Source organism: Neopsephotus bourkii, unplaced genomic scaffold, assembly GCF_033783945.1.
Source record: "Neopsephotus bourkii isolate Nb327-2 ecotype Australia unplaced genomic scaffold, CSIRO-AGI_Nbou_v1 NB_1292, whole genome shotgun sequence".
Taxonomy (NCBI): Eukaryota; Metazoa; Chordata; class Aves; order Psittaciformes; family Psittacidae; genus Neopsephotus; species Neopsephotus bourkii.
This window is the reverse complement of record NW_026901776.1, coordinates 9,363,421-9,375,342: the sequence shown is the minus strand read 5'-3', so window position 1 is coordinate 9,375,342 and position 11,922 is coordinate 9,363,421. Positions and strand designations below refer to the sequence as shown.

The window sequence follows — 11,922 nt, the reverse complement described above, 5'->3', positions numbered from 1 at the left end:
TGTCAGTGGCTGTCCATCCCACAGTCTCGTATGTTGTCCCTAAGGCTTCAAGTGGCTCCTACTCATCTTTGCAAAGTGCCAGGAGCTGATTTTGCACTTGGATAAGTGTCAGGCATAAATGTGAGGACTTGGAGGCAGAAGGAACGGGGAGGCTTTAAGGGCCAGTGGTGCTCCCCACTGTCCTCCTCTGCTCCCCCAAAGCACTGACAGCTGCAGCAAGAGCATAGGCCTTCAGCCTTTCATTCTGTAAATGCTGCTTCCAGCTAGGGAGGTTAAAGCAGGGCTTGCTGCAAAGGGGGCTATGAGCCAAGGTTCTGCTGCCAAGAATTCAGCCATCCCCCTGCTCACCCCAGACTCTGCCTCTCTTCCTGTATGCTGTAGCAGAGACAGCTGAGTGCTTTTTCCAGTTTCTGTTTCTGGATGCAAAGGTCCTCATAACATGTCTGCAAGGCACCCGAACACAGGAGAGAGTTGGAACATCCAACTCAGTGCTTCGGGGCCTTAGAACAAGGCTTGCGTAGGGTTTGTGGAGTCCCAGGGGATGGTTCATGCTGTCAGCTGAAAGCAACATTAATGCCTGGTGTTGCACAGCTCCTGTGTTTCACTTAGGCCACAGTGGTGCCAGATGTGGGGAGGTGAAGGGATGTTCTAGCTTACTGGGAAAACACCTTCCCAGGGTGCTTTTTGTGTTGCTATATTAATAGCTGCTACAGGAGATGATGTCTCATTTCGGTATTGGATAGTAGGCGTGAGGAGGAGGAGAGGAATACTGGGTTAAGCAGCTCGTGCACTGTGCTACAAAAGCAGAGCCTGAGCTCTCCAGCAGCAGCCTCACAAAATTAACCCCATTTGGCCTGATTTTTAGTTGAAAAACTACTGACCCCTTTTAGACTTCTGCCCAGCCCCTTAAGGGCCTGCAGCCTGCTGTGATGGTGCTGTTCATCTCCTGCCTCAGCCAGGGCACTCTTGGAGGGACCCTCCAGCTTGGAGCTCATTTTCTTCTCATTTGCTGCTCTTGACCTTTCTGGGCACGGAATTCAGAATTTCCCTTCCTCTTTCTGAGCCTGCAAGGATTTACGAGGTCACTGCATAACTAAATCATGATCTGACTAGATCTCATGAGCTCAGCAGCACTAAACCTGCTCTGTAATTGGAGGTGGAAAAGGATGCTGTCCTACAAAAGAGTAGTTCTGTAGAGGCACCTGTGGTGCCCATATTGCCCCAGGCTGGTAAATGGGTCATCGCAGTAGCAGTTCTGGGTTTTGGGCCGTGGCCATACCAAGCTATCACTGGTCCTGGAAGAGAGCATTTCCTCCTGGTCTTCTGATGAACCCCCCATTGCACAGACTTACATCCTGTCCACCCCTTTCCCTGCCACACAAGGACAGTGCATTAGCACCCTATGCTATAGCACAGTAGCTGCCACATTTCTGCCCAGGATGCTCTGTATTTAGAGGCAGGTCAAGCAGTGCTCAGCTGGGAGAGCTCTGAGGAATGAAGCACAGGGTTTAAATATAGTTCTCTGGCCAGAATAGTAGCCTACATTCTCTTACAGTCATCAAGGACCTAAGGGGTGAGCAGTACCCTGGGCACACATTGGCAACTCCAAACACGTGCCCGCAGAAGGGACGGCAGGAAGTGGGAAACTCATTAAGAGACAATGGTATTTTTGCTGTGAGCAGGTGCTGTCAGGTTGGCAACACCTCCATAAGTCCAGATGGATCCCGAGGTCCCTTGAGGGCACGTGCAATGCAAGGGCTTGCCAGCCCCAATCACAAACAGCTACCTGACTTCAGCAAAAGAAGAGCAGCAAGTACTTGCTTGCCTTTCTTCACCCCACTTTGCTACAGGAGCATCACTCTCCATAGCCTGGGCTGCAGATTGAGAGGGTGCCACACAGAGAAGCCCAGCACCCCTGCCACCCAGACCTGGGGCAGGCTGCTGCATCCTGGGACTCGTTCCAGGGAGGTGCTGGGATCTTAGCGACAGTAGCAGAGCTGAGCCACACACTGCTCTCTTCTCCCACAGCAGCCAGGCACTCAGGCCATGCAGCACCCATGCATGGCACACGCAAGGCTGCAGCAGTGAACCGCAGACCCAGAGCACCCCTGGTGAGATGGGACATCCCATCCCGCAGGGCCAGCTCAGGGCCACCTGGAGCTGGTGCTGCCTCACCTTCTGCACCGCTGCTGTCTGGGAAAGGAGGGGATGGCTCTGCACTAGAGGTGTTCAGCTGAGGGACAGGAGGAGTGTTATAGGGCATGTGGGCAGGGCAGGGGCTGCCCATGGCTAAAATCCTGCCTCTCCCTGGGTTCCCGGCTCCCTGGGAGCGTTTCTGGAGCTGGACCACTTTTCCAACGCAGCAGAACTCTGTCCGCAGCGGAGAGCCGACAGCCCCAGGAGGCGGCAGAGGCAATTCAGGACGGATCCCGCAGCTCGCTCTCCTCTGCTGCGTGCCCTTCAGACCCAGTCGGCTCCTGCGCGGCAGCGCCGGCTCCCTGCAGTCAGCCCGGATTGCGGCTGTGTTTTCTGCCGCTTGCCGGGAGGCGCGATTTGCTCAGCTGCAGCACAAGCACCTCTGCTCCAGAGAGCGCCAGCACAGGAAGCAGCGCTGGGAGAAGGGGACTGCCTCTCCATCCTCCCCACCACCAGCCCTACAGCTGTCAGGAGCACCCCGCTGCTCAGCCCACCCTCCTGAGCTGCACACAGCCCACTGCAGGGAAATCAAGGGATGAATTTTGATTGATTTATGTCATTCTGGGGCTTAGTCTGCTGGAGGAGGCCCAGGACACCAGCACATCACCCGGTTTGCATCCAGATCCACCATCCAGACAGCCGCGCACTGCAGCGTTCACTACACACTGCCCTCATGCAACCAGATCAGGCTCCCAGTGGAAGATGAGCAAAGCTACACCCATGTCCAGCTCCAGACTTTGGGGTGCTGCTGCCCACCACGTGAAATGGCTCCCTTAAGACTGGAGAGGGGATGGAAGGAGACCATGTCCTGCAGAGTGTGCTCTTGGGGAGGCTGAAAGGAGCTCCATCTTTCCTGAGCCCATATTGCACCCAACGCCTGTGTGTCACTTCTGCAAGCTTGGGAGCTTCAGACTAAGTTGTGAAGCCCCATCATCCACAGTCACTTAAGACTCCCATGGAGGCTGTCAACCTCTAAGTCCTTCTGTGATTCCAGTCCAAAGTCCTTCCTGTGTTTTCAGCTGGCTGTGGAAGCCCTGTCCCAGAGCTATTACCACCAGATAGTCAAGTCTTCCTGGGATGCTCCACCCCAAGTGCCTGAGGCTACAGACACTGAGTTACTATTCCAGTCCCCAGTCAAGACAGCTATGTCTCCTACTCCTTGTCCAGCCTCATTTCATGTGCTTCCTGGGCTTGAGCCCCAGGAAGGGGAAGATGAATCTGAGCCTACATAGACCTTCTTTTCACATGGTGAAGAATTATTTACACTCGGGTTGGGATTTGCTGCTCTACTAATTTTGTTGTCTCCTCGTTTGTCTGTTTGTCCCACATTTCTGACGGCATTTCCTTCCCTCTCCTTTCTTTCCCTCACTGCCCCCTCTTGCGGATGTCTTTCCTCCCTCTTCCTCCTCGTCCTCTCATCTGGCCGGGTTAGGCAGAAGCAAGAAGAAGACACACAAGGAAGATAATCCATTGACTCCAATATCACTGAGTTTTACAGAGAAAGGGGCAAGAGATGCCAAACTGAATGACCTTTAAAGCAAGTGAGCTCTCAGGTTCCCTCCCCCTCACAGCAGCTGCTCCTCTGTAACCTTCCTATCCCTGCCCCAGCATTTATTTATAAGTACCATCAATAATTAAGGACCTGCCTGCCTGCTTGCCTCAGCAACGGTGTTGACAGAGGCAGCTCTGATGTGTCCTGCCTCAGCCTGGCTGTTTTGCTCACTTGGACTTTCAATTTTCTTCCCCTGCCTCGTTAGAAACACAGGAATCACCCACCTGGAACAGACCACAGGCCCAGAGAGCCAGGATTGCTCTCTGCAGAGGGCTGGTCTGCCTGAGAGCAACCCGAGAGCTGCTGACACTCACAGCCTCAGAGCAGCAGCACAGGATGGGATGGCTGCAGTGTCCCTGCTATGGGCACCACTGTTCCCTGCCAGAGTCAGGCTCCAAGAGAAGAGACCCCTTGTCCACCTCCATCTGAGCACTGGGGAGCTACTAATGCTGGCAGTTTCTTGCTGAGAAAACAGCAAGCGAGGGCTCTGTGGCTGGTGTTCCCAGTTCACCTGGGTGAGCACCGCCCTGGGCACCCAGCCCCGGGTACCCAGCCAGAGAAGTAGAAGTCCCACCAAGCTGCACCACTACTGAGAAGAGCCTGTAGGCCCCAGAGGCCTTGTAACAGAGGGGCACAGCTGGACTTAGAAATCAGGGATGGAAGGCTTCATACTGGCCTGGCAGAAGCACCACAGGGCATAACCTGGGGACAGGCCAGGTACAAAGGCAGCATCTGGACTTGGCACATCGCCATCCTTGGGAACACTCCAGATCATTCCTTGTGTATTCAAGGGCCCTTGAACAAACCCCCAGGCTGCAGTTTGCAGGTAGCCCAGCTCAGCAAGCAGAGCCTGCAGCGTGCTGGGACTGAGCCCAGGGCCCTTTGTCAGTGCAATCCCGAAGCGGTGACAGGGCACAAGGGGGAAGCCCGGTGGCTCTCCCGGAGCTGGCTGCGGTGCTGGCACACACGGCAGAGACGTTCAGCCAAAGCGGTGGCAGAGAGCTGCAGCAGGAGGCGTTCGGCAGCGCTCACCCAGCCCTCCCAGCACGAGTGCAATGCCTCGGGCTGCACTGCTCCACCAGCCAAGCCCTAATGGGAGCACGGAGGGAGCCGGGGCTGTGCCATGGCCCCAGCTCCTCGCTGCGGGGCTGGGGAGCGCCCAGGAGCCGGGCGCAGCAGCAGCGGGCAGCGGAGCTGTCAGGGAGCGTGGCTCTGGAGGACGGTGATGGCAGCTGGCAGCTCCCAGCCCTGCCGGTGCCGGGCTCTGCTGGGGTGGGAAAAGGGCACCAAAGGACAGCAGCAACTCAGCAGCCCCTGGCGTGCGAGCGCCCGGGCTGTCCTATTCCATCAGCGTCAGCCCCGACATTGCCCTTGCTGCGGCACGGCGGATGGGGCTCCCCGTCTGACCACCCATTGCACGCTCTGGAAATGCTGATGCAGGATGTATGGAGCTGCTGCTGGGGAACACTGAGAGATGGAAATAGCACCTTCTTCCCCAGGTACCCCCACCTCCATGCAGCCCCAGGGGTGCTGGAAGAGCTCACTCCCCTACACACAGGTCTTTCTCTTCCCTGGAACAGGCTCTGAGGAGCATTCCCAGCCTTCAAGGGAAGGGGTGGCCCCTGCAAGGAGTACCAGGTGTGCCTCTGCAACAGGTATCACAGCCAAGCTGGGCTTGAGAGTAAAAAAGGCAAGAAGGGACGATGCCCTCATTTCAAATCTAACAAAGCTGCTGAACCTCTGAGCTGCTTTCTGGTGGCCACAAGGAGGGAAAGATGCTGCACTGCCTGCCCCAGCCTTTCTGAAAAATCTCCCTGTGCACAGCCTGTGCTGTAGGACCTGATCCCCCACCGCATCCCTCAAGACCTCTTACCCCTGACTGCAAGCACCGAGCACCTTGGGTTTATCAAAACAGCACAACAGGGAGAGGTGGAAACTGGGGCAGGGAACGGAATGACACAGAGTCACAAGCTAAAACTCAAAGCGTGGATCACCGTGGGGAAAAAAGACACCATGCGAAACCAACAGACTATCTCCATGAAAGTGCTGGAAAACAACCTCCCACTAGCTCCCATCCCCAGCCTGGGAAGGGAAAAGCTTCACACCTGCTCTGAATGTCGTGAAGGCTGCAACAAGCCCAGCCAGGAATAGAAGTCACTGACTAGATGCTTTCCCTCCTCCGAGGGAGAACGCAGCCAGCTCTGCTCTCCCACATGGTGCCCCAGCCTGGCTCAGGCACCCACTGCCAGGTTTGTGGAGCGAGGGGATGCCATCCATGCCAGAGAGCCCTGCAGCCAGCAGCCACGTGCCAGGGCAGGGAGGCACATGGCCAGCACATCTGAGGGGAGCTGGGCACAGCTGGCACCCCATTTCACAGGAATAAAGGAGCAGAGGAGAAGGGCAAGGAAAATCATCCAGTGGCCAGCGTTTCTATACTGCTTACATCCTCAGTGGTGCGACCTGCTGCAGGAAGCACTGTTTCTGTGCATGTCTCTTGGACTCTGCTAAGGGAGGTGTCTTCCCCCTGCCCTCCAAGGAGCTGAGTGGCAGCAGCCTGGCAGAGAGGGGACACATGCTCCAGGGATAGGATCTGGGGGGGTTACTGTAACACAGTAGTGAGAGTGGAGAGCCTAGAGCTCAGGCAGTGTTGATGAACATGCCCATCTCAGGGTATCACGAAGAGCCAGCAGAAAGTGTTCGAGTCCCTACCAAAAAGGGGCTCTAGGGGCCACCCAGTTCTGAGCCAAAAGCAGCAGATATTCTGCTAACACAGCCATCTGAAGCAGAAAGGCTGGGAAAATCTGAGCAAATCCTCCCTGAGCCTGTTTTGCTGCCCGAAGACTGAAAATAGGATGTTTCTGCTGCCCACAGCTTCCAAATCACGCTTTCGGGCAGGACAGTTGCTTTGCTTTTCCTCTCCTCCTCTTCATTCCATTAAGGGGGGGTTAGGGGCTGAGAGAAGCTTGCTGAACCTTCAGAACTTTGCAGGCAGTTACCCAGGGGTGGTGAGCAACCCTGGCCAAACAAGGAAGGAAAGGCACAGGGGTGAGGGAGCACAGAGGAAGCAGCGGCTGTGGTCCAGTCCTGGGCATGGCTTGTTAATCTTAGCACAGGGAGCTGGGCACAGGGGACAGCCTCGGAGCAGGTCCTCTCCTCCCTGGCACGCTGGGGCTCTACCAGCACCTCCCATGACAATCCCACAGTGAATGGGGCTGAAGACCAGGGAAGTTGTAGCAAACATGGCAGTCTGGAACCTAGCTGTGCTGGTTCTCCATCTCTTTTCTGTGGACCCACGGGTGGAGAGAAAGGGAGGAGAGCCTGGCACCGCTCCTGCCTGAGCCTAGTGTGCCATCTGGCATTTGGATGCAACACGCTGGGCTGAGTGGGAGTCAGCAGAGGGACCTGAATCTTCTGGCCTGACGTTGGAGGGATCTCAGAGAGAGGGAAGGAGAGAGGGCTCCAGCAGCAAGGAGGGAGGTGTTTGCCAACAGGAGCCAGTAGGTCCCTAGGCATGGATCCCGCCTGCAGGAGGGTTTTCGTGATTCAGTCAAGAGCAAACATACAATGTGGGAAAAGCAATTAAAACCTAAGAAGAGGTAAATGAAACTGCCTTGTCTGGGGAGCTCCAGCTTGGCAGGAGGAGGCAGTGTGCCTGCCCTTTCCCTCTCTCCCTGCCACAAGCAGCAAGGGTCAGTGAAGGAAGGGGGTTCCCACAGTGGAAAGTGTGACCAGCTGCTGAGCTGAACCAGGCAGGGACAAATCCAAGTTTTGGAGGAGCAGTAAGGGTTTGTTGAGACACTGTGGCTGTTCAGAAGGGCATGACGGCACAGACGTGGGGTTAGTGAAGTTCAGCCTTTCCCATCATCTCAGGTAGACACCAAGGCAGAGGGTGCTCTGCTCCAGAGCCAGGGTCTGAGATGTACAGAAAAGATCTAACAGCATCCAGTTCTGCCTCCATCTTCTTGGGATGTGATTCCTGGGAGGTGCAGCCTCAGTGGATGAAGAAAACCTCCTGCACTATTCCTGCATCTGCACTAAGATAACCTGGATGAAAGAGCTCAGGCCAGACGTGTAGTGGCATAAGAAGGGAAAAAACACCCCCTTGGGCAGGTTGCATCCTGACTAACCCCACTGCAGCTAGGCTGTGCCCTGTGGGAAATGGGGGGCAAGTCCCGCTGTATCCTGCACTGGCAGCGGAGGAAGGATGCCCTTTTTCACAGAACTCAGTGTGATGCATGGTGGTGGGGATGCCAACCATAATGACAGGTCAGAGCCCCTCATTATTTCTTCTCCTGTCTTGTTTCTTTAATTAAACTCAAAGAGAGAGCATCCAACCCATCTGCACCATCAGGCTTTGGTGGGATTCTTTATCTCACTCCCTGCAGGGCTCCTGTGTGCCATTGGAAAGACCAGGGTGAGCCAAGTGCCTGCAGCCTGCCAGCTGCCAGCTCTGCTCCTCCCCATGCCCACGATCCACGGCAAGGCCTGCAGGATGTCCTGGGGGGACGGGACTCTGTTCCCAGTGCTGATCCCTGCTCCCCACAGAGCCGCACAGGCAGCAGATGGGCTGGTCTCCCCCTGCCAGCGCAGGCAAGGGGGCTGGAAGGTAGGTGGTGGAACCAAATCCAGTCTAATTAAGGGTAATTACCATTCATCCCAGGAAGTGGTAGAAGACAGAGCCCACGTTCTCCCTACCTATTAATAGCTGTCAGCAGCTGCACAGCTCCTGCTGGGACCCAGGGAGAGCTGAAAGCTTTGGAAGGAGCGGCAGCACAGAGAGCATCCTGCTCCCCACCCTTCAGTGCCAGCCGTGCAGGGGGCTTTTTCCTCCTTCCAGGATGCTGTTTCTTTTGCTGTGCCCCCCATGATTCCAGCAGACACTAGCTGCTTTTAAGCAGTTTTCCAGCAAGAGCTGCAGAGGGCCAGCCAGAGGAGAGCCTGGACACAGGGCTTTGGAGCCAGTTCCTGCTCCTCAGCATCCTCAGTCTGCTGACCACCTCCAGTTTGGGCAACTTCCTGTGCTCCTCACTGAAAGGGTAGAAGCCGCCCACGCAAGAGGACTCCCCCAGTGCCAAGGACAGACCTTGCTGGCTCCTGCCCCAGTGAATCCCTTTGGTGTCAGGCAGACATCAAACACCAACTGCCTTCTCTCAAACCTGACCTTCAGCTGTACCCGCAGCTCTTCCCCCCAAAGAGATGAACTGCATCTGACAGATGGGGGCTGCCTCGCTGAAGGCATCAGCTAAAGAAGCTGCCTCACATGGTGTAAAGGACTCAAACAGAATGATATCCTGAACGGGTACGGTGACTTCTGGCTGTCACAGCATGATCTGAGGACAAAGTGGGCTGCGGGGGGGACATGTGCAAAGAGGGTGGTTTTCCATCCCCTTCCCTTCCTGCTACCTCCAGCTGCCGCTGAGAGCAAACAGGCTGCTGCCTGCCATGGGCAAAAACCTCACCAGATGTGTCTGTGCAGCCCCTGAGGAGACAGCCGGTGCTGGTGCCACCCCACCAGGGAGGAACCAGAAAGCAGATTAGAGGAGAGCTGCGTGGCTGCGGGCTGTCTTGGTGGCTGGGCAAAGCAGGCCAGAGGAGAAAAAGGCACCTTTCTGTGCCCAGGCACTGTCCTCTCCTACTCTGGCACTAGGCAATGCCTGGCAATAGTCCCTGTCCCAGAAACAACCAGCACAGTCACTGCTGGTGCTGCACTCCTTGCCCTCAGAGCTGCTGGGGTGAGGGTTCCCCTTGAATCCCCTTCTCTCAGCTGCTCACCCTGAAGTGGAAGATTCCTAGATTGAGAGGGGCCACATCCAGCATCTTCTTTGAGAGAAGCCAAGCTCTGCTCCTTGCTGGAGCCTGTTACTGAAAGAAACCAGGGCAACAGCTGAGAAGGGAAATGTAAGAGTGGATATTTGGGTCAAACGAGGGAGCTCCCCAGGCCAGCCATGGATGGGCAACTTGGTCCTTAATTTCTGCAGGTCCCTGAAGCACACAGACTGCATACAGGCCAACAGTCTCTCTCCATGGACATGCTATGAAAGACCATTTGTGGGTGGAGCGGTTTGGAGCTTTCTGACAAAGCCTGAGCTTCTGGTGCCACAGCTCCAGAAATCACACCCAGCTGAGTGAGCTTTAACACAGCCAAAAAACACAAGGATTTTCCCTTCTTCCCTTCCCTTCCCAGGATGTCATGGTGCTGCCTTCACCCCCACATGGCTGTTCTCCCAGCAAGTCTTTACAAACACCCTCAAAGAGACTAAGAAATCAAAGTGGGAGAAGCCAGGTAGGATAACACGTTTCTAGTCCTTCATGCCTAGGACATTAAAAGGGGTTGTCACCCTACAGCCGTAGCTCTGTCTGCAGAACAGCTCTTGAACCCTCACCTTAACCACAGAAGATGCCATGTGGGATATGTTCCTCCCACAGAAGACACTGAAGGACCTGGATCCTCTCCTGTTTATTTGTTGTGATACCAGGTTCAACTACTGTTACATTGTCCTCAAACTCCAGGCAAAGACAGAAGAGCTGATAATGCACACCACCACCAAGCGCTGTCTGGGGGAAATCTGAGACCTGGCAGCTAGGGGGATATAGAGGGCAGCTGGAATTTGCTGGTAGGATGATGCTCTAGTCACTAAGGGCAGGAAGCTGTGCCTTCTGCCATCTCCTCCCTCAGACGTGAAGAGGGGGAATGGGAATGGGATTGGATACAGGTGTTTTACCCTCCATGCAGTCAGCTACTCCATGGTATCTGAGGAGCAACTGCAACTGCACACCCCATGGAAACACATGCTAATGTCTACACTCATGGAAATAAATGCTAAGGTCGATAAAGAGTTAATACAGCTATTTTAATCAGCCGACATTACTTGTTTTTCAGTGTATGATTGCATCCGGTTCAACAATTGACTGCAATACTTGGGCAACGTTGTCTCTGGGAATCAATGACTCTGGGCAGACACCGCTGGACTCCACTGGACTGTGAAGTCTTCAAAACATGACATTTGTATCACATTAGGTGTGAGGTAGGCTGAAGACCTCAGTGATGATGGCTCGTTGAAGGACCAGCTCAAAATTGTGGAGGCAACTCAGCAGGGCTGTTTCTGTGGGTGCAGTTTAGCTCTCTCAAGTCGAACTGAATACGTGCATGGAAATCGGTGCAAGAGAAAGTATTCCTAGCCTTATATTGCTCTCACTTCTGCTTTTCAAGATCTCAAAAGCCCTGAAGATATGTTCCCCGGAATAATACGGTCAGTGTGAGGCCAGTCTTTGTGACAGGCTTTGCAAGGCTGCTGACACCCCCGCTGTGTTAAAGACCGGCTTGGCTCACTGGCGGTGTCACTGTCCTCTCCGGAGCTCAGTGACAGAATCAGGCCACACCTAGAGAAGAGGCACATTGCTGCCAAACCCTGACTCCCGATCTCTGACACACAACGGAGCCCTCAAACACCTCATCCTTCTGTTTAACCTATGCCTCTTTGCATGTATTATTTTGTTGCTCAGCCTTCCGGGTACTCTTGGACCACATTTGTAACCTCTTCCTCACGACCACCAGGTCTGGTTTGTACGGGAGCCAGCCCAGCTTCCCACATTTCCCAGCTCCTGCGGGCCTCGCGGGCCCGCCGCAAGAGCTGGCAGCAGTGTGATGGGATGGGATGGGATGTGATGTGATGGGATGTGTGCTCCCACAGGGCACAGCCTGGGGACGCTCCAAACACACCCGATACCGAGCGCAGAGCACGGCCCAGCGCCACCGCCCCGCCCCGGCAACGGCCGCGTCCGCAGCGACCGGCGGCAGCAGCGGAGGGTGAGAACAAGGGGGGACCGAGGGGGCCGGGCTGTTCGTACCCCGCGGCCATGGGCGGCCGAAACCCCGACGGGAGAGGAGGGGCCCCGTGTTTCACACCCGGCATCGCTGTGTCCCCCCCGTGAGTTGGGGTCGCCTCGGGGGACACCCGTTCCACACCCCCACCCCCGGCCGTTTGCAGCCCTGGTTGTTAACCGGCTGGCCGAGCTCATGAGCGTTCTGCCCCCTCGGGCACTCTAGAGGGGAGCCTGGCTGCGGGCTGCAGTGGGCAGCAGGTCTCGGAGGGCTTTTGTGTATCTGACCCCGCTGTGGGGCAGTGACCCTCACCTGGACATGGTGATCCGGAACCGCAGCGCTGGCCCCTCGC

General features: G+C 55.7%; 1 long non-coding RNA gene across 1 annotated transcript; it reads right to left on the bottom strand.

The window, feature by feature from the left end:
* Positions 1-346: 346 nt before the first annotated feature.
* LOC133219022 (uncharacterized) lies at positions 347-10,393 on the bottom strand. Its single transcript, XR_009727337.1, has 3 exons — positions 10,132-10,393; positions 9,521-9,610; positions 347-1,064 (listed from the first exon to the last, which is right to left on the bottom strand). It is a non-coding gene; the product is annotated as an uncharacterized LOC133219022 (long non-coding RNA).
* Positions 10,394-11,922: the final 1,529 nt, after the last annotated feature.